Genomic DNA, 23,102 nt, shown 5'->3' on the forward strand with positions numbered 1-23,102 from the left:
TATATAATTTTTAAAACTTCTTTCAATTTTGCGCCATTTCACATATTTTTTCGTGTTCAGTATTAAATTACTATGGAATATGCTAAAGAAAATATTGCAGTGATCGGCATACTTTAGACCCAAACAAGTTGACGGCATATATCATACACAGAAAGCTGATAACTACTATTACATATTAGAAAAAAGTAATGATCACGAAACAGATTTGAAATTTGAGACCTAAAAGGTTGTAGTGGCAATGGTTTTTTTCTAATGAATTATATACTAATCATTCCGGTTGGATTGTTTTATATTTCACTTACTTTCATTTTCAGGTTAGAAATAGGAATTGTATAAAAATGTTTCTGCGTTTGTCGCATACATATATGTATCGTTTTAGTTCGGATGTAGACACTGATAAAATTGTCAGTAGGTCTCAACAATAACTGTTATTTAATGTTGGTAGATATCATATATTATATAACCTCGTTATCTCTATAGATTTAAAATTATGAAATTACTTGGTAGTAGGTACTTTTAAAATTAAAGTTTTATAAAAAACATCGAAATTGATATGCAAATCCAATAATTGCCAATTACGACTGGTACTGAGAGTAAACTTGTGTATTTTATCGCTACAATAATTTTGTTGTACATTTTATAAATATATTTTATTTAAAATATGTATTTTGCGTGAATTCAACGGAAAAATACATTATTGAACCTACGTAGACCATCAACAATAATAAAGACGACGAAGTATAGAAAGAAAACCATTGTATTAAAAAACCTCTTCAAATGCACATATAAAATTGTAAAACTTTTATCATTGCTCCAAAATCCCATTAACGCATCATGACTATAAGGCTACTTTACGGAAATAATCTCACAATACACAAAATAACTTCAACAAATTCCATAGCTTATTTTTCAAATTGGACAAGGAGGTTAGAATCATAAAGAGTTACATTACAAATTTCCAAATAGACTTGTTACAAATAAGAACAGACAGACCGCAAAAAATCCAGAAAGAATTTCTTAACCGTTATTTCATGCACGGATATTATATTTCTACAAGTTTCTAATATAATAGTCCTCAGCGATGATGCTTCTTTAATACTAAGGGCGGTAAGGGCACTTGTTTTCCAGAGACTCTTCTAACTATTTAGCTTTAACGTGCTCAGTTGCGCAGATTTAATTTCGTTTATACGTTCTTTTCACTGTAATTAAATAATCAATGTCAGCAAATGACAAACGACATTGATGCGATGTTTTAGATCGTATTTCCTTTTCTACGCAAATAAATTAATAAAAAGATAATTATATTAAAATTTGTATAAAATTGTATATAAAATTTGTATCTCACCAGGTTTTTCTTAGATTGTTGTCACATTTATAATATCGACACGTATATCCAGTTACTTCTTTATTTATTGATTCAGGTAATAAATATTAAATAGTTTGAAAAGTTTGTTTGTTACTTATCACTTTTTTAAGTTTTTAATAGTATAGCAGTATCACTTTTTTCTTCATAAATATTTGTATTTTCCCGTTCATCAACAGCTTATTCATATATATTTCCAAGTCTACCCGTAAAATTTCCGAAGGGCACGTTACGATACAGAAACGTATTTCAATCAATCAAGCCGTTCTCAGATTCCATTGTCTATGGTAAAATGCATTATACACAAAAGTTAAAAATTATCATAGCTTTGCAAATTTTGATGCCTGGCTTTCTTACGTGATGTATGCGTTCGATATATTAAAAGTACCTACGTGATACTGGGCGGGAGTCACAATGTAAGTATAAAGATAATTTTATGAACGTGCATTTAGATCCCTTATGTTTGTGGTATCAAATTAATTTATAAAAATATAACATAAGTAACCTATTTACATAACGAATAAGTATACTGCGAGAAAATGCTGCCAGGATTAAAGATACACCACTACAGGGACAAAACTTTTAAAATTGATTATAATTTTCTATGTATCCATTTTAAATTATTGTTTTTATTACTATATAGGTTAAAAATATTGTAAACACAGCATATTTGTGAGTCAAAATAATTATATATTTGTTGTATATAAATCAATCATGAAATGATACCATATGTAATATGTCCAAATTATAATTTCTGCAGAAACGCAATAAAACTAATAGAATGTATAATGAATTGACATTCCTATATTAAAACATAAGTAATTTTGGCGCGAACAGATATGTGCCCCTCGTGTGTCATAACACGGAAAACATGAAGACGGCATGGTGGAAAAATAATATTTAGTTCCATTTTTCATATTGGGATGGGACGTGGTGTATACGAGTTAGAAATGCATCACTAGGGGATTTCACAAATGTGAAAAAACAAGGCTGCATACAAAATATCACACTTAAGAATACTTTCAACAGCTATATACTTTTTTTCTTACTTAATATTCTTGTTCATGTTTTCAATACTCCCAAACAAATTTGTGACTTGGGGACCGTTTTGATATTTATCATTAAAATCTGTGCAATTAAAAATCAATCAAATGATAAGCTGTTAAAATTTCAGATTTCTCTTTTTGTGAACAAAACATACATCAACATATATGATAAAAAAAATTGGCTGTCCGTTGGTTATAACTGAATTTCATTATTTGGTTAAAACATAATATTTATTTTTAATGTTTCGCATATATTTTTATAACATACATGTTATTTATTTCCAGCGCAATATCTGTATTCATATCTACATTAATGAAGCTTATCGCATTATTTTGATACACCAAGGTTTGTCTACGACTGGTACTTCATATAATAAAAAATCACCCTCAGAGTCTGGTTAGATCAACAGTTATACAATTTGCGCGCGCCTTACATCTCTCCCGTTAGTCTTAGCATGATCCTCGCGAGGAGCGCACGTCCCTATAACAATATATGTACGAGTATATCTACGTAATATAAATAACATAAACTGATTGTGAGTGAGTGCGATGTGCTATGAAGTGGGGTAACAATGATTGATGATGATGATTAGAATGACAACCAGCCAACGATTTTGAGGAGAGGAGCCAGGTATGTTTTGAAAAAGTTATATGAAAAATTAAAAAATACGAATCGTGTCATAAATATTTGACATAAATAAAAGCATTTCAAGTAAAAATAATATAGTATCTGTAATATAAATTATAAATAAATTGTTTCTGTATATCCTAAAAAATAACAATGCATTTTAACAGAAAATATTAAAAAGGTTTCTTCGATCACAAATAGTTGTCTGGTCATTTCTAAATATTGAATACTGCCTTTTTAAATTACTCAACCACTGCTGAAAATAAATTATTTAATAGATTTTATGAAATAAATTATATATTAACAAAATATATATTTAATCATAGGATTTATTAACAAGTTTACTGTTTTCATCTATATCGATAAAACCACTGATTGATAAAAAGTAAATAATTTCGTAACAAACGTTAACGCAGGATAAGACACATAATTGCTAAATCGATACGGAAGTAACGAAACTTCGTCTTCGTAATTCCTTCGACTTAATGTGAAATGAGCCACCTGGACATTATATACGATGTTAAAGGTCTGCAATGGCATTGTGGACTCGACACTTTTAAGAAATACTTTCAATAGGGCTCACATAGTTCAGCTATTAGTTCGAATATTATGCTAATGGCGACATCGCTTAAAAAAATAGTGATCCATTGATAATTTATTTGTTGTTGATTATAATGTAGTTATAAAATTACTGATGTATAGACTTGTATTTTCAAGTATTGGAATTTATAAAAATATTAATTATCTTATAAATTCCAGACGGTTATAGATAATTTAACCTTAAACTGTTTAAACTATGCTTCTCCTAAAGGTAATTATTATACATGTTGATTCTACTGTGTTTGAGATTCTATTTTAGTTAAATTTTCACATATTGTTATGCGAGAATTTGTAGAAACATTCTGTACAGCGTACACATATTTTTTTCACGAAGGAAGTACGTAGGTGTAATTGAGGGATTCATACATTTTTAACACAACATAAGTCATTTAAAACAACTGACCTTAAACTAAAGCAATTTACGATTTTTTTACAACGCGAATTATTGTTGTATCTAGGAAATTCTATAATCGTATGTATTTCATATTGTTATAATACAGAAAAAAGCAATTTTTTCTCAATAGAAACTTTTTGCTTAATAAGAACAATTACTTAGAGATTTTCAGTAGTCCCACATCTTGTTCTATTAGTAATATCTGTACAATTACACAATATATATTAGCCTAAAAAGGAATACACATTCAAACATATATTGTAAAGATTATCATTACACACACTCTTGGTTGGCTTCCATTATTCAATTTACTACTTTTATTATATCACCTAAAATTAAGCCATCGTAATTAATGTTTTAGGATTGTTTTACACCGGTCCGTCTTAAATGATTTTTTTTTTGTTCAAAACTAAAATTAGGTAAAAGTTTTTCTTTTAATTTATAATAACGTCTCCATATTCTGCTTAGTATTTGATTTCCAACACCGCTTTTAAAGGTAAAGAGATTGTTCGCTTACGATTTTCTTTAAATTTGTGATATTTGCAATCACAATTTATGGGATTGATAAAACTGAAAAAGGTTTCTAGAGTCTTATCTTGCAAGAGAATTTTCACGTATCCGAAAGTCGAGCTAAACGAGCATGCAGAGGACTGGAAATAGACTAACTATAATAAAGTATCAGATGAAAACTGGAAACTTTTGTTTTTGGTCAAAGCTCGATACGATGTCTAGATTGAGCATTCGGATAAACGAGCAAGGTCTGGATATCCATAGTTGCAGCACAACTTAAAACTATTTTCGTTTAGTTTTGTAATTTTAAATGTACCGAGCATTGGCAAGCTTATATCGATAAAAAGACATGGTTATATAATATTTAAGGACGTAGAAAAACTAATAGTTTAATGAACTATGGATCTAAGTTATAATAATTCAGCATTCAGAGATATTTATTTAGAATAATAAGAGGAATTAATTTATCAGATTTAACTGATACATAAATTATCTCTAGGATTACAATTATATTTAACTAGCTGTACCCTGCCACGCTTCGCTGTGGCACATCGTGACTGAATCGTTGAAAAATGAGAAAAAAATCAAATAACACATTTAATATAAGTTTAACTTGTGGATATATATTTTTATTTTTCCACTGTCTGCGTAGATATAAAGACTATCTGGTTTGGTCGGTTTGAGTCGGGAACACGCAACATACACTTGTTCATGTGAAAAGCAATCCGCATCTAAATCTAAACTACACAATTCTAAAGATTGACCTTGAGCTTTATTGATTGTGATCTTGATCCTTCTGTGTGGCGAGTACGACGGCCCAAATTTGATTTGGTGAAAGGCGCAGTTCGATCACGACACTATACACAAAAGTTCCTTGATTTAAGTGAATATTTAATTCAGATTGTATAGTAATCAGGATGAGTTTAATTTTTTTGTAAATAAACAATGTAATTAGGAACGAATATTGTTTCTCATCTCGCTTCCGGCAGAGTGCGCGGTCACTTGTACACAGCCGATCATTAAAAAAATTGTTTCTTCGCAGTCGCGAAAACTTGATTGATGCAAGAAACAATCCTTGACCGTACACAAAGCAACATAAATACATTTTAAATATTAAATATCAAATGTTATTAAAAGACATCACTCTCACTCATTTTGGTAACGGAAAAACTGTGTTTTTTAATTAATTCAAATGACGGGCGAGGTCGACTCGAATTAAACGCTTGTCACAGAATTTATACGCTAAATAAATACTACGTGAAAATTTCTATTTTCGTAGACCTTTTACTCACTACGCGTTTCGTAGCTGAGCGTAGCACCACTACCAAACTTATGAAACTCGCAGTAATTATTGAATACATATAAATGTTTAACACAAAGCTTATTTTCTCGTCTACGTGAAATCTATTTTCTCTACAATGTATCAAAAGGTTGTGGAGGACAAATATTACATTTGGTCCAATATAACAAATAACATCTTAATTAATTAAAGCTTGTGTCATTATACCATATGAGTAACTTAGATCAAGTAAAATAGTCAGTAAGGGACATCAAAGTACGGAATGCTGACCTTCATTAGACGCATCATATGACCCTCACCCGAAGTTTGAATATTTCAGGAATAAACAATAAAATACACACGCAATGGTATTAAACCTAAACTTGCCATATATACTGAAACAAAAAAAAATCTATTGCAAATAACATTTATTACTTTTACAGTATGTTTTGATATTTTGATTGACTGAACCATACAAAAGTTTGCTTTAGTCACTCCTTCATAGCTAACACCCCACCAAACCTTCACTGAACTCGCATAGTGCCCACGTTGCACTTTGTCGACTAATTGGGAAGTTTTCATACAACTTTGAGCATAAATACGGTTATTTTGTTTGTTAAAATGTTGGTCAATTGTAAACATTTTTTTAATCCGTAAACAAAAAAATTCTGTGTCCTCTCTTTGCGTACCGCTTCAGTAGTTGTTCCGATTCAACCATCCTATTATTTTTTTTAATTATCAGTTAAAAAAGGACCATCCAGTCATCTTTCAATATACGCTACATGGTTCTAGGTACTATTTCACCTCCCTAGATAAAATCTTTTGCTTTCGGACAGGATTTCTTCAATTCTTTCGCGTACTGCTGACCCTGCTTTACTACCCTTTTCGTACGAGCACTAAGTGGACGGCCAGATCTTTTTCTGTCACAAACAGAGGAGATCTCCTTGTACCTATAAATGGCCCGGTACACAAATATTTTACTAATACCAAGCGTATGGAGAGTTTAAAAAATGGTATTTGGCTCCATACCTAGTTTGTGTAATACAATCATAACGATTCGGTTCTCTTTATCACCCCACTCCTTAATATCGCAAAATATTGTGCAATGTATTGGCGCTTAAATGAGAAATTCAATGAACAATCATATAATAATGACATATTCGAAATTCAAATGTAATATTTTTGGTTTATTTTTAATTGTAACAGTATTTATGGCCAGACGCTTGTTGAAGCTTAGTGACGTATTTTTAGTCCAATAGCACGATAGTGTCTTACAGAGATGGCTTCATATTTCTCCATAAGTTTAATTAAAAACCGAGTTTGATGATTTAGCAGATGCGAGAAATTCCTGACCATGGCCTCCTTTCCCAAAAAAGTTCTAGTCGTTTTTCTCACCACGCCACCCTTAACGACATCATACGTTGCTCTCAATACAAGCGTTAAGCAATCTTAGGTGCAAATGGGCATCACTCAAGAGAAGCAGCCGAGCGGGATGTCTTTGAACCCTTGGACCAGACGGCCTCGGTATGGGATGCCAGTTGTATGGCTATAATCACACTGGCAAACAGTGCTGGACAATGAAAACAACTTATGATTTTCTCGCAACGAATAAGTATCGCTATACAGCGAGGAAATAATGCCAACATTCAGTACAGAGACATAACTTTCAACATTTATTTTAGGGTTCTTTTTATATATTTTTTAATTATTATGTATTAAAAGTATGTTAGGTGACTTTTAGGTATCTCATATAATCAGAATATTTTGAATAAATATATTTGATATAATTTATTTGGTTAATGGAATTTATAACATGTTAATTTTCTACCCTTTTCATTTTATTTCATTATAGTACCATTTTAGGGAATAACTTACCTGTTTTTTAAAATCTCAATATTTCGCATCGAAAAACTAAAAATATCTACAAAGAAACAGTGTAAATATCGGAATAGCTCGGAAAGTCACTATTTTTTTATCCACTATGCACGTTCACTGACTCACTCGATGTTAATATTTTTTTATTAAAAATGTTGTATTTGAAGCCCAGTTGTTTCAAAATCTATTTTCCAGTATGTAACATATTATAAAATTTGAATTATATATATATATATATATATATAATTCAAATTTAATAATTAAATAAATTAATATATATATATACTCAATACTCAATAATACTCAATATAAATATATATTTTGAGTTTAAGTCTACTCCAAAGAGAAAAAAATCGAAGTTGAAGACCATATTTCAGCCGTTTATTATTTTCCGCCTGCTCTGCGGTTTTTGCCAAAGCCCGTCCCATCCTCCAAGGGAGCAATGACAACCCATCTTGGCGCTTGCCATCGTCTCTTGCGATACCTGTTCGCTCCAAAATGGGTACTGGTACGTTGACGAAGGCACGAGAGCGGCATATGATGTCGTTGAGTTCGGCTTAGCGAGAAAAACGGCCTTCACTCTTCTGGAAATGGAAGCCATGGTGTCCAAGGATAGATAGGATTTCATAGCCACAGAAACACGTATGGGGAGTACACATGGGCACTCCTAAGCGAGGCTGTTGGCAATGCGAAGTGATTCAGGGTCCAAAAGGGTACCCGTGTTTGGCGAAGGATAAGCATTATGCAAATGATCGGCATCCCTAGACCCCACTGCCACCAACCTTGCGCTATCTGTTATTGAAGTTTGACCTAATCTCTCACTTTCTTCGGCAGCTCATGTCTGTGCGTCGTGGTTACCAAGAAAGCATCTGGGGTGGACTATCTGTTTCCACCGGTTGCTGTCCAGCGCCTTTCTTATGACAGTGACAGTTTTCAGCACGATGAGTCTTTCACTTAATCACGTTCTAGAATTCAGATTTGCAAAGAAGATCATCCCAGCTCCCTAGGAATTTTACGCTAGAGGGTTTAATATTTAAGGTTTTACGCTAATTATAATTTTTACTTAGGGTGCTTTTGTTTTCAATTGTGTTTTGTTAATAAAACTAAGTTACATTAAATTAAAGAAGCGAAAGTAAAAAAGCAAGCAAGACAATATAAATGTCTATTGTATTAATTTGATTCGTTTCTCACAAAAACGTCCGACAAAATAAATAGAAGAAATGATTTTCTTCACAATACTTATTACTTAAACCTCTTTGAAGGGATTTTCTAGGCCCAAAGGCTTAACAGACTCAACCGTCTTGCCAAGCGGCATCAAGTGTCCTTAAAACTTCCTTCTCGATTCTCTTAAAATTGTATATATTCCATCAATAATAGAACGTATATCTTGATAAAAAATTGTGCTGAACTTAAGAAGATTACAATTATTAATATAAATGTCTTAGTTTTAATATTTGGAAAAAGATTTCTTTTTTATTACTATACTATTTTTTACACTCCTGTCTATGATTTAGGTCTTAAGCTCTTCATTAGCTGACACGCTGAGCAGGACCGGTAAGTGTTTACTCCAAAAATAGACCACACGTAATCTACAAACTAGAATTTAATTTAAATGTTTACATCAACAACTTTTTTTTATTATAAATATGATAAAATGTCTTTTTTAAATAGGAACATAGACAATAGGTGTTTGGAAATAGGTGTGTAAATTTTTTTATTTATAATTAAGATAATTAATAACACAAAATATACGGGAAACATAATACCTTAGATAAATGGAGAAATAATTTTCGAGAAAACAAAAATTTTCTCAGTTCCCTATGACTTGATATTAATAATTTCAGTTAAAGCGAGTTTCCTTTTATACGGCAAAGCAAAGTAACACGGCTCTGTTTCACACCCTTCAATCTGTTATTATGTAGCAGATCAATATTACTATTGCATAGACTGCAAGTGAAACCTGTGTTTCATTTTCCTAATGGATTAAATAATTACTGTTAATGTTGCAACCGTGGATGGGTTTATATATTTTTTATCATTATAGAAAACTTGTCCCTGCTTGACAAAAACATAATCATTTACTCACGACGGCTTTAACATACGTCTTAATCTTTTATTGATTTAAAAGAAAACTTTACAGCGTAGTGGGCTTTTGAATCCCTGACCCTAAGAGAAACAGTATCACGCATAAGTTTCAGACGAATACTGCTCTTCACATCGATATATGATGACCTTATTTAAATCTTCAAAACTCTTAATTAACGAATCTAACAATGGCTGTAAGAGAAAAATAAATAGAGTTACGGTACAGTAGCCAGACTGACAATTATAATAGGCACTGAAATATTTAGTAGATAATGTTATATAAACATTGGATAGTTAAAATTATTACATATTTTTTATTATAAGCGGATCGCGCTCCGATAACAATTTAATCTGAGCTTGTGTTAGTAAGTCAAACAGATTATGTTTTTATTTTAAAACTCATTAACATGGACATGAAAGATCTAACCATTATCCATAAGCATATTAAATCATTATTATTATTATATATTATGCAATATCATAGCTACGTATTTCTTTTTATTGTAGGTGGGTTTCAATTTCCACAGGTATCGTATTTCCACAACTGAGGTTATTTAAGAACTTATTAAGAGGTTATTCAAGAAAACGTACCAATTCCTAAATGCTGGCAACGCACTCTGGCATCGCAAGATTCTTTCAAGGCAATGTTTATTTATATTGACTTGAAACTAGAACCAGAACAAACACGAATAAAATGTATTTCATTTCATTATTTATATATACGTAGATAGATAGCTATAGGTTTAAGAGTTATAACCGTGTGACTTGAGCGTGCGGCCCTAATCCCTGAGGTTTCGGTTCGAACACAGTTGCAAATCATGCCTTACATCCAAAGTTTCAGGCGCAGAATGCTAATCACACTTGCCTAGTAGAAAAAACAAATGATTATGAAACAAACACTGACGCCATGACCAAAGGCCACTGGCTTTATTCACACATGTAGTGTTAGCAGGAAAACACCTACTCATTCTATTATGTAGTTATATCACCAATGACACAACTACATTCGACTTTATTACTTACATCAAAAAGCTATAGAATCTGTTCGAATATTCTTTTATTATGATAATCCATGGATTTATAGTCGTAGACTTATTATTGATAAAGATGAAAGTCAAGTATAATTTTATAAAATATACCTTTATTTTTCAATACACTCAGAGAAATAGATGCTTCTAAATGTTGATGACACTATTTATAACAATAAAAATAACGATAAAGTTGCGCTCTCAGCCTACTTCTGACAATACCAGTTCTCATAACGTAAACGACGGATTAAATTTGTAAAAAGCACTCAACTTTATTGAATGCGTCAAGTTATTAAATCTGGTAAATTTAAGCGGCTTTTATGTACTTGCTTGTAGTTTGCAACTTTGCCTACATGAATATTCACAAACAAATGTACCTATAAACAGCACTACCAAACACGTTATGTTATGTTATGCAGTGAAAAACCTAAACTCATCTTTATTCCGAAACTTATCGTAATCTATTCTAGTATGCGACTCTCATCCCTGAGGTTGTAGGTTTGAAATCCTTGGCTATGCACAAATGGACTTTATTTCTATATGCGCATTTAATATTCAAAGTCAAAGTCAAAAATCATTTATTCATATAGGTAACATAATGAACGCTTATGAACGTCAAAAAAAGCAATATACATTAAATGCTTCTAATTTTACCTTTACTGCCAGTTCTCAAATCAAGGGAGTAGAATGGAAGAGAAGGGCTGGCAATAAACTCTTTTTAATCGCCAAGTTTTTTTTTGTTTACACAATGTTTGTAAGGAGCTGCAACCATTACACCAAGTTCCACATTACATCTTAAATAATAAATAATAATAACGAACGGTGAAGGATTACATTGTGAGGAAACCGGCTTACCTTAGACCCAAGAAGTGGACGGTGTGCGTCAGGAACAAAAGGTTAATCACCTACTTGCCTATTAGATTAATAAATGATCATGAAATAGATACAAAAATCTGAGGCCCAGACCTAAAAAAGGTTGTAGCGCCACTGATTTATTTATTTTATTCAGGGCATTTTACGTGACACATAATAAACAAATGTGGCAAACTTATTACTATGCGTATTACGATTTTTATAGTAATATAATAAAGCCTATTTTCATAATATTTTCAACAGAACAATATAAAAAAACATAGACTTATAAATAAGCATAACTTACTTCAAAGTTACGAAAGGTCTTTAATAAAAAGATCACAGATTCCGCTATGTTCACTCGTGTCAATGCATCTAAGTCTAATAGTCTACGGCCATTCTAAACAAAAGGCTCGCAAAGGTCACAACCACACCTGACTGACTTCAGTGACCTGACACTGGTATTTATACGTATCGCGTGCATCCTTGGACGGGCATGTGATCAATAAATGGCTATCTCAAGGCAATTAACGACGATTATTTCACCGTTCTTAAATACAATTGTGAAAAGTTAATCGGTCAAATTTTATTTGAGTGTTTATTTTTGTAACTCCCGATAAATTATTATTATTTACTTTAAATTTACTTTCGTGTTAATGAAATATATCATATGTTTGGAATTATTTCTAATGATTTGTTTTAATTTGAAACATGTATGAAATTTAGAAATAAAATTTGTTTAGAATTAGAATGTATTCAAATTTGAAATAATTTTGGAAAATCAATACGTCTCAGTTCAATTCTGAATTTTGCTTAGCAAAATTAATTACGACAGCTCATACTGCAAGTGTATCAAATGATAATAACACTGGACAGACAAAATAAAATTGCAAATAACGTCGCAGCGTGTCAGCACTTTTCCAAGAACCTCATAAAACCACAATAATATTTTATGATTTATTTGCAAAGTAAATCATAATAAAAATATTAGTTGCATTTATTTGTACAGAATGTGATAGTAAAATATTTATGGTCGCTTCATTATAATTAAAAGAGGAATCTCTTATTCCAACTATATAAATTTATGGCATAGTTTAAGAATTCATTCAATTATGTATATAACATATTTCTAAGCATTTTCCCAAATCAATCTTAGGCCTTAACTAGAACGATAACAACAAGTATATTCTTCTCTCAGGGTTACAGCTACAGCTTAACGTAAATTTTTATGCACGTTTAAGTATAGTTTCTCCGTCTGTGGACTGGACATGACTATGGTTCCAGCCATTATACGGGAGAAAATGCTTGCATTTAAGGATTATGCCCTGCCCATTAAAACCCTACCTCTCCAGCTCAACTCGTTCCACTTTGGCAAGAAAAGAAAACTGAAACCTACGCTTTGAGTCGTAATTATTCGCTGTTATTAGTGCATCATGGTAGTTATCTTTGAAATTAGTAAGTCTAGACAAGCTTGTGACTAAAGATATGTGTATTGTTCTTTATCTTTATGAAAAGCATTTAGAAAATTTACTAATAAACATGAATACAATAAGGAAAAGAAATTACTTAAGCGACAACAACACGTAATGAATTAATAACTGTATTTGACGCCGTCTGAATAACAACTTCAGTCTACTAAGAAATAAAAATACTTGTTATATTTCTGTTATATAAATGTGTCTAAATTATTAAAATTGAATGAATGAAAGTTTAGTTAACTAGAATACAGTTAATATGCAAAAATAACTTCCATAACGAAAACTAGTGGCGCTACAATCCTTGGCCTTAGTCTTAGATATTTTTTTAGTAATAAAGTTTTTAGGCAAGGCAAGGCCTTCAGTGCCTAACACTCGCCTTCGACTTTTTGGGTCAGCTGGTTTCCTCGGGAATGAAACGCCACATCATCACGCTGCGTGAAGTATATTTCCACATCATCTTTTTGTAATTACAGAATACTACTAAAAACTCTTAAAAACACCTACACTTGTAAAAAGCCATGTGTATCACTTGCAGTGCATGAACTTGGTCCGGATATTGAAAATCTTCAATAATCTTCATCTTAACCTAACGCCTAATACTCAGCTGGTTCCTCTTAAAACTTTCACTTGTCAAACTACTGTCAAAGTGTGCCGAACTCAATATAACCCGTTAACAATGTTTACACCTTAATAGGCTGGGAGGGTCAATATTTATCCCAACTTCGATATTAAGTTTCAAAGGGTTAGATTTGAAACTATGATTAAGTCGTACTTCGTGTTGCCAATTATATTGTTTTAGGAAGGACATCCCTGATTTTGTAGAATTAATGAAGAAATATACAGTGCACTTTCTACGTGAAATATTAATACATATTATTTATTTGTTTAGAAAAGCATCCTTACGTTTTGACAATTTTTCATAGCTTGTTGCAGTTTTGTACAAGAATTTAATCTTTTTCCGGTGCAAACAGACAGGAACAAACACATCATTTGTAAAATGTTCTGAACATAAATTCTTTTTGACTATATAAGTATTATAGTAATACTAAAAAACACAGTGATTTAGCAAATTCCACTTGTAATTGCTACGAATCAAATTTTCTTTATGGAAAATACATTTCTTTTATAAGAAGCAATCACGACTGTTTTCCCATCTAAAGTCTTCACAGACAAAACGGTCACCAACTTATAACTTTTGGATTCTATAAGTTTCTACCGTCGCACCCTATTAGATTATCTCTCGTCGAATTTGAACTAACAATTAGCAATTGATTCTCTCCATATGTGCAGTCTGCAACCTGCCTGGATTGCGTCACCTCACTGACAGAGACAAATGACACCCCTGTAATATGATACGCGACGTTTTATCTCTTTTTAACCTTACCTCACACTATAGGGCTGTCGACATAATATTTTGTGATGTTTGTTTGAAATTAACGAAAATGCTTTAGTACCTAGAGACACGTAATTCTACCAATGATTCAATTAAGAAATTAAAAAAACAATTCTAAGACTCCGAAAACTCGAGATAATTTTAGATCCTTCTCATAAACCCTTTTTGATGTGTTCACGTTCACGTGATTTCAACAAAACAAAATGAATTTAAACAACGTATAAAATGACAAACACATGTTTATAATAAAACCGATTGAATTTGAAAAGTCTATTACTTAACAAATAAATTTATTTTGGTTACGATTACGTATAAATTATTTGTCCAGAAACAATACCACAATTATCTAAATTATTGTATTCACGCCGTTTAAACCAATAAAAAAATCCTAATTTAAATTTAAACGTATATGAAATCTTCAATGTTTTTCATCGCTCATAATTTAATAATCTGATATAATTGTAAAATTGTAAATGGATGTCACAATTACCAAGTCTTGAAAATAAGCTATAACAGCTAATTCGAGTAATTAATAACACTCCAACCGAGACAAATGTAACGACATCTCTAATGTTCAAATCCATCAAGCTATTAAATTTGCATAGCGTAATTCAGACAAACATATTTTACTAGATTAGTTTTAGTTTAAATGTACGACTGCATATATGAGATTTAGAAATTATTTAATTATATAATTTTCGATTGCTGTGAGCAGTGTTGGTTTAGAACCCCGGCTTTGTTACTAATGGACTTCTTGTCAATGTGCACATTTAACATTCACTACGATGAAGGAAAACATGGTTAGGAAACCGGCATGTCTTTTAGCCAAATCGACGACGGCATGGCGTGGCGTCATAATTATAAAGAAATAGATACAGCAATCTGATGCCCAGACCTTAACAGGTAGCGCCACTTTTGTATGGGTTAGTTATCATAACACAGACTTCATTGAGATTTAAATCATTGTCGAATATATATTTCTACACTTCCTTATTACGTGAGCCTAGTAATTATTAAAGACTAGATAGTTAGTATTCTGGAAATATTTACTAAATGAACTTTTTTCTTATAGGTGACACTATAACTGAATCATTAAGACAAATTTCCACAATCTGTATTTGTACTTTAGCAGTTTGTCTAAACAAGTGATAATAGAAAACTAATATGTCAGGGGAAACTAATAAGATCTCAGACAAGTCTTTATTAACATATGACAGCCCTAGCCAGCTGCCGTTATCAAAGGTTATTCGCGGTCGACGTATTCCCATCTAAAAATATTTCGGCAATGAACCATATTCCAAGATCAGTTTATCCAGTAATTGGAGAGTTTTAGAAGGATATTTCTGACAATATTTTATTCTTCGTGACGTGTGCGAGTAATTGCTTTTGATATTGAAAAACAAGCGTTACAAGTTGGATTTCTTTTGTTCTCGTTAAATAATAAGGATACATACTATTACGTTAATCCATGAATAATGAAAATTAAAAAATATTAAGTTGACACTCTGGACATAATAATATCTCGATCGCGTACAGGAATTAAAGAATTTTTGCTATATTTTAAAAATTACTCTAATAAAAAAGTAAAACAAAATACTGTTTTGATTTATGCAATTTGAGGTGATTCAATTTACGTAACATAGGTTTAGAAGATATAAGAATGTGGTTACCAACTGGAAAATTAAATCAGAACCAAGTGTAATTCTGAATTGCGACCAATTTGTAACACAAAACAGTCCACATATAAATGATCTGTACTTTATTATTGTATCGTAGATTTTTTGTTATATTTAATTTACTCCTGATATAATTAATTTTGTTGCTTCTTTAATTTTTTTTAAATATTTGACGTAATGAATTATATTTAGTAAGTCATTTGGCGATCATATTTTTTTATCTAGACGTGAAGATTTCAATGCTAATTTATGAAATACTTTATTTATGAAGCGAGGAGACACTAATTTTAAGCTAAGCTAAAGCTTGGCTGGTACATAAAATTTTTGTTAAAATGAATTGAAATGCGATAGAATTCAACATATCCAGATAAAGAAAATTGTTTTAAATTACTATTAACATCACAGAAGCCTATCTAAGCGTGTGATTCTCAACCTAGAGTTTGTGAGTTCGGTCCCTGACTGTGCATTTATTTGATGAATGGTTTGTTTTAAATTTTGACGTACTTGTACATTAAAGGATCGGCAACATATATTATTAAATAATTATACTAAAATGTGAAAACCTGTAATAAGTAAATAATTTATTAATACACATAATATTAATAGTACAATACAGTGCAATAAGTAATACATGTGCAATAAAATGATACTTTTTTCCTCTGTCTTACAATAAAGTTCATAAAAGAGTGGGACTTTACATGAATTACAATCTAGCCTACACAATAATTACGGCTAAAAAGTAATATTATGTTGTATGTTGACTAAATTTTCTACAATACTAGTTAATAGTTGAAACTAAGGTAATGTTCATTAACAGTCTTAGTGTTCTTTAATGTTTTGACACAATGTTCATTTATCCGAGATACCGCACTTGCACATATATTCACTACACTAGATTTATTAACACAAAAGGTTTAGTTCTCTTTAGGCGTCTTGTTTCCATTTTATCAAGAAGTTAGATTGTGTGAAAATGAAATTTATAACGATATTTAATGAGCAATTATTATGTATTTATTTATAAACACTTCATTGCATACAGAAATATAATCAACTGACATAATTAAATGAGAAGGAGGAGGCAACTGGCGGCCTTATCGCTTTCAAGCGATCTCTTCCAGGCTTTAATATCCGCATACTGGAGTCATATTTAGCGAAAGTCTTAGGTGTATAATTTTCATGACAGAGGTTGTTACAGAAAATAACGTAAATAATAATGGTAATATTTAAAAAAAATAAATATATTATTTTATACAACATATTGAATAGATTAATAGCGAACCTTGAACTCGAAACTTGAACTAAATTTTCGTCTATAAATTATGAATAAGCGTCCCTGAAGTGGCGTTCAAGTACTTGATTAAAGATTCAGGTATTAATACACAATATTAAAATCTTAAGTACATTCAAGAATCACTTAAATCATAAATATTACAGATGAAAAAGGTCGAAAGTCAAATGCTTAAATTTTGCACTTGGGTTAGAGTGTTTTAATGATGAACAGTTGTCTTAGTAGTAAGAAACATGCTAATATCTAACTAAGCTAATAATATATTAACAAAACCTTACATAAAACTGAGCTTATAATTATTAGCAAATTAAAGTATCACTTGGATTATAAATATTAAATGATATTCCGTCGTTACTATGGTAGGTACAGAACTGATTCTTTCTGATCTATAGCTTCTACACTGATGACAATCTCTCTCTTTAATCGGCAGCTCATGTCTGAGCGTCGTGGTCAGCAACGAAGCATCTAGAGTGGTCTATCTGTTTCCACCGGTTTCTGTTCTGAATGTTGCATGGAAACTTTCTGGATAAATCTGCTAATATCAGTTTAGTTTTTGCTCTGTTTACTGTGAGGCCTATGTTTCTACTATCTCGAGTCTTTGGAACAGTTCTTCCATACCATTATTGGATGTTGCCAGAAGAATAGTGTCATCAGCATACCGTAAGTTTGCTATTCTCTTTCCGCCCACTGGAAAAGCCTTCTCCCAATTCCCATTCAATTTTTAGGTTCAATGTTTAAGAATGGAAAGCACACAATGCTGAACACCAGCTTACGTAATAAGTAACTATTGGTCAAAGAAAAACAAATGCCGGTGCGATCCTCTTATTGTAATACTATTAAAAATGAGATTACTATGGCTTTTGTTTTTTTTATTCTAAAGCCACTGCCAAGGTCTATGTAATCCATTGCATAAGCAATTCTTAAAGGAAAACCCTTCTGCCTAATTGCCCTCTTTTCTGTAAAAAAAAGTAATTTCATTCAACCTAGAACTGCGAACATAATGTTACAGTCCTATAAAATTTAAGTGACTACAGGTATAGAACTCTTATCTCAATACTATAGTACCTAATGGAACTACCGAGCACCATTTGTAAATAAAATGCTTAAAATTTCTAAGAATGGTATTGAGAAATACGACCTAAGTACGATAAATTCTAAACGGATGCGATAAACTTTTGTAAAGCTTTCATGTTATTAAGATATAACAAATACATTACTTGTGAATATTGAATATAAAAAGTGAAATCTTAAATGGTAATCGATTAGAAGGAGTGGCGTCGAGTTTCTTGCCAGTCCTTCTCGTCCGTTTTACTCCCTTGATTTGAGAACTGACAGTAAATGTAATATAGACATTTGATTTTTGTTAAAACGTTCATACGTGTAATCAGTAATTAATAATTGGTTTGATATTTCAACCATTAGGATGAATGTAAGTAATTAAAAAAAATCGTTGAGGGATGAATAATTTATCAAAACTATGTCAACTATCGTATAGTGTTAAATAAAGTAAAAAGACCACAATTTTTTATTCAACTGAAAATTAAAGATATTTTCCATTACAATCAAACCCTAAGTAACTAGCACACGCAAAGAGCAAAATTGCTATTTTGATTGGGATTTTTCCTCGAAAACATTCAAAAGGCAAAATTCGGTTCAGTAAGTTCGTTATGAACTCAATTGGAGCCGTATTCATAAACTGCATTCAAGATTTAACTAGTACTAATTTACAGTTCTGTGTTAATAGGAATAACACAGATAAAATGTAAAAAAAAATGTTTTAAAATGGTATCTCATGTTCTGTATTCCTTAAGAAGCCGCCTAGTACTAAGTATATTATTTTTACAGAAATACTTTGGCAACCCTCGTTTCAACTGTTTTGTAATAAAAACAATACAGTGACAATTATATATGGACGGCCCTTTTCTGTATCTGTTCGATGAACTACTTTCCTTAATAGGCAAGTCGTCCATCAACGCAGTCTAGTTTAAACACAAGTAGTAAACTTTTGGTTTGTTGTTTCTTTCTATCTTTGATCAATGACTCATGTGTGAATAGTCGGACATTGAATAACGTCTGAAGCGTATCATCTGCGCCTGAGCAAGGACGACTCACATAAAATATCAATTTTGCAGTCGTGGTCTATACTGACCCCGGGATTCCCAATCCTCGCATACGCTTAACGCTACCACTATATGGTTATTATACGCATGCGTTAGTAATCGAATTAGAAATAGAGCCAGTAATTAAAAACCTAGAAAAATTGCATTTCAAATTAAATAGGAATTTATGTAGAATTGTTTCCGCCATATTTTAAAACAAAAGCCGTATAAATAATGCGCCGTTTTGCTTTAAAACACTCCCTTTGATCTTGATGAAGTTTCTTTATTGTACTGCACTTAAAAGAAAAGTATTTTAAGTCACTCGCCGGCTTTTCATATTTTATTTTAATATTGTGACAATATTTATTCAGGTATCACTGGGAGTCTGGTTATTTTTGCGATAATAATGACGCGAGAATGAGTATTCAAAACTATAGCTTCAGTAAAAAAATATTATTCGTTTTCACAATATCTATACTAAGAATAAGAGGAAATATTTGTTTGTTTGTTTGCATTCAATAGACTCTAAAAGTACAGGACTGATTTGAAAAGCTTTTGCACTATTAGAGCCCCACGCTTTCCCTAATGAACATAGGCTATATACTATTTCCAAAAAGTTATGGCTCTGTATAAAATTATGATAGTGTGAAAAAGCTTCATAAATCGCGTACGCTGCACTATTGACAATAGACAAAGTGATGAAATTCAGTTTATATAAGACATCAATATCTACTAAATAGTAGGTATCTACTATACACATTATATGCAATTAAAAAAAAACGGTTGTCTGTAAGGTCGGTTTACTGACGATAGTAGAACGTGACAACGTCATAAGAAAATACTGATGGAATGGTTGCTTTTTCAAAAGATAGATATTTTTTATGAATATATAGAAGTAGGTAAATGAAAACAACAATTGAATTGATCAAGTTCCATTTATTTGTATGCATAAATACAATTATGTCACTTTTTTTCATCGCTCCCTCAAGTAGGAGAGAGACAGATGTCGAACGCTGCCGAACGCGGAGGCCGATGTGCCTCTTTGTCGCTCGTTCCGCGCTCTCGCTTGCACTTCAAGCCTTAAATAGCGTTCCATTCTCCTGAGAGCGAGGTAACGCCGCATGAGTCATGTTTTTTCGAGCGTGCAGCCGGCTACATCGAATTATAAGACGTTGTCACGTCAAAAACATTATTTTTATATTTAAAGCATATTTACCGACAAAAGCTGCGGAATCGCAGTGCACAGTATATAATAATCATTTATAAATGCTTTCTAAAAATTGTTGTTCGATGGTCTTGCCTTAGAAAAAACTGTAAATGAAACACTGAATCTGCCCCTTTTGAGCGACTTCATTCAGAAAAACCATCTGATCTTTTGTATGAAGGTCATGTCATTTTCAATTTTCCGCTCAAAATACTGCCATATAAAACCGAACACATATGTACCCGTGACATACAAACCGCACATTCTATTTCACTCTTCGATGACACTCAAATGGATTAGCGAAAAGAATCCAATTTTCGTTCGGTGCATTTTTTATTTCCATCTAAAATGGAGGTCCAAACGATTCTCCGAGGGCATTAAAAGCAAATGATAAAACTCGATACATGTTTAACATGTATGGGATTTAATTTCAATATGTTCACGTTGACGTACCTAAATCCAAAAGTAGGTATTAGACAAACATTTGTGACCTAAAATTATCAACAGAATAATATCAATGTTAAAGTATGATTTTATAATTATATAATAATGCCTTTGGTTGCTTAAGTATATTTAAATAAATTATTGGCGGACATAAAACTGTTACTCCGTTAATGATATTAAAATTGTTTAATTATTTAGTGAACTGTGACGAATGTATCTAAATAATATGTATGTTGAAAGTTAATCAAAATTATGAAAACACTGTTTTTAGTCAGTCCTTAGTCAAATCTTACATTCCTGTTCTTCTTTGTTGGGTTCAATGTCTTTTTGTAGTAGCTTCATACCTACGTTTATATTATTAGTATTTGTATATTATATTAATAAATAAATATGAACAATTATTTGATTACCTTTTAGTACCGTCGAAGTTTTATGATTAGTTCGAAAATGTTAAGACGGTACCCATATTTAATACTTTTTTATGATTATGGTGTATTTAACAAATTACTATTTATTATTATTATTATTATTTATTACTTTACAGCAAGTATATTTGGTTTAATTAATAAAAATCGGAATAAGCTTTAAACAAAACGTACCCTACGTATCACGTTAATTAAAAGTCAAATGGAAAACTTTTATGCTCTTGTAACGGGAAATTGAATAATTCAAAAAGATATCTGTAATTGCCCTTTCGAAATTGCTTGTTATTTGTTACTTTGACTATTTAAATACATCTTAATATTGCAAAAGCCGACACATTTATGTATCAGGTATGATGTACTTATTAATTTCAGTTTAAGCACGTCATCAGTTTTCCAACCAAGAACATTCGTTTTGATGGGAATCGATCGCCGGATTATATCTACTTTAGCTAGCAGAATATTTTCTTCCAAGTCTTACTCTCGTAAATAAAAACTTCTTTTTACATTTGAAGATAAGGTTTATTTACGAATTTAAATAACAACTTTATTTTTTTAATTCAGGTCAAATATACCTAGTCTAGCCATTAGTTACAAAATTAAAATGCATTTTTTTATTTATTAATTTATATATTTTTAATTATTAATAAATTCTCTCTCTCTGCATATTGATTAAAGTCTAAAAAAAGAAAAGTTTTATGTCTTTATGGGCAGATGGTGGTTATAATACTACTCAAATATTTAATATTGTTGGACATTATATAATACTATAACTCTATTCAAAGCATTCTTATCCGTAGTTTAATGATAAGATATTTAATTTTGTAGCCTTCAAATAATAAACAGAGGTTTACGGTTTTAACTTACCCAGATAGGCAGACCCTTTTATTAAATTGTACCTTTGTAAATAAAATCACGAAAGTATATTTGGACTGTGATATAAGATATTTAGATAAAACACTCCCTGACCTTTACCTGATGAGCCATTGTGTTAGTTTTCTAGAGAGTTATTTTTGGATACCTTGTGAATTGTAGAATGAATGATTGAAGAAAGTTGAAAACAGCTCGGGCCTTTAGAGAAAGTAATTATATTTTACTAATTCATCAGAATTTTTAATTCTTTCCCAATTTTCCCCTTTTGCAATTAAATTTTTTATTTATTATCTCCAGATCACGGCCATTAAAAATTTCTACATATTACTTTAATAGGAAGTAAATTCGTACACTAATTCCATTGGGTTACTTAATTTGTATTGTAGATTTTTTTTACATGTATTAATTACTAAGCTTTAACATGAATAAACATTACGTAATGAAACTTAGTCCAGTTAAAATTAACTGCAAAATCTTTTACGAGATTCTCGGCTCTGCCAACTTATAAGCTGTACTTATTTCATTTAGTTTCTCAGATGTATTTTCTTGTGCCAGAATGAGGCTT

General features: G+C 31.2%; 1 protein-coding gene across 1 annotated transcript in view; it reads left to right on the plus strand.

Moving 5' to 3' along the window:
- The first annotated feature begins 2,891 nt into the window (after nt 1-2,891).
- Nucleotides 2,892-23,102, plus strand: part of LOC123710331 (5-hydroxytryptamine receptor) — a 51,870-nt gene continuing 31,659 nt past the window's right edge. The window contains exon 1 of the mRNA XM_045662153.1: nt 2,892-3,040. The gene's annotated coding sequence lies outside the window, so the exon portion shown is untranslated. The remainder of the gene's footprint in view (nt 3,041-23,102) is intronic.

The sequence above is a fragment of the Pieris brassicae genome, chromosome 5, assembly GCF_905147105.1.
Source record: "Pieris brassicae chromosome 5, ilPieBrab1.1, whole genome shotgun sequence".
Taxonomy (NCBI): Eukaryota; Metazoa; Arthropoda; class Insecta; order Lepidoptera; family Pieridae; genus Pieris; species Pieris brassicae.